The sequence below is a fragment of the Prunus persica genome, chromosome G3 (assembly GCF_000346465.2).
Source record: "Prunus persica cultivar Lovell chromosome G3, Prunus_persica_NCBIv2, whole genome shotgun sequence".
NCBI classification, from domain to species: Eukaryota; Viridiplantae; Streptophyta; class Magnoliopsida; order Rosales; family Rosaceae; genus Prunus; species Prunus persica.
In genome coordinates this window covers 11,515,429-11,516,668 of record NC_034011.1, presented here as the reverse complement: position 1 = coordinate 11,516,668, position 1,240 = coordinate 11,515,429, and positions in this window count along the sequence as shown.

The following is a 1,240-nucleotide window of genomic DNA, read 5'->3' as shown; positions in this document are numbered from 1 at the left end:
TAGTATCCGATGCTCTATTCTCCGTCGTTAGGACAGCTCCTTTTCCCCTTGCACCTCTTCCCCTCACAGCTCCTCTTCCCCTTCTACCGCATCTTGCTCTACCTCTAGGTTGCCCCTTCATTGTCAAGAACAACAAATCACATGTTAATATAGTAAAAACAGTCCAATCACATATTAACATAGCCATTTTCAACAAAAATAAATATGTAAACAAACAAATTAAGAACAATTATAACCTGTCCAAGTTGGGGACAGCCAGCAAAATTGTGACCTTCTTGTCCACAGTTGCGGCATGTCATTACAATGCCATACCTTTTAAGTTTTGTTGCCCCTTTTGGTATTTCATCAGCTTCTCTATTTCTGCTAAGTTTGGGCCTTCCTGGTTGGATGCGATAAACAGGTGGCTTGATAGGTACATGCCCTGTTTTTCTCCAATATGCTTGACTAGGCATTGGAGATATATAGCCCTCATAAGCCCTATCATATGCCGGCCTTTTGTAAAGTGCATGCACAAAATCCAGAGGGCTGTGCTCACTCTTTGCTATTGAAGCCAAGGCATGTGGACAAGGAATTCCACTTAAGTCCCATTTTCTGCAGGTACATGTATGCCTTTCTAAATCCACAACAAACATAGCTCCCAACATGCTATTAACTTGATACTTCCCCCCACCAGCATACGAAGCTATGCAGTGGCCACTTTCAATTGAATTCTTCTCCACAATACCAAATATTCTTGGACCAACCTCATGGGGCCACACTGTCTCTCTAAGTCTAGCCATTCTCAGCATCAAGTAGGTTCTAATTCTCTCCAAAAGAGTAACAATAGGCTTATCTCTTGCTTCTAGAATTGCAGCATTAAAACACTCACACAAGTTGTTTAGAAGTATATCACACTTTGGGACTGTACTAAAGTGTGATCTACTCCAATGAGCAGCTGGTCTCTCCTGAAGCCACTTATAAGCTGCCTGAGATTGACCCAACATCTGCTCCATTTCAGCTTCAAATACAGGTATTGTTGTTGCCCTAGCTGCTGCCCACAACCTCTGCTTGAAAGCTGCACCAGTGTGGCCTGCAAGCTTGAAATTATTGTGCAAGTGCCTCACACAATGCCTGTGCTCAGCATTGGGCATCAAAGCATGAAAGGCATTCCCCAAACCCTTTTGCTTATCAGTAATGAAAACCCATCCATTGCCATTTTCAATACCTACATCTTGAAAGAATATGTCAAAGAACCAACCTC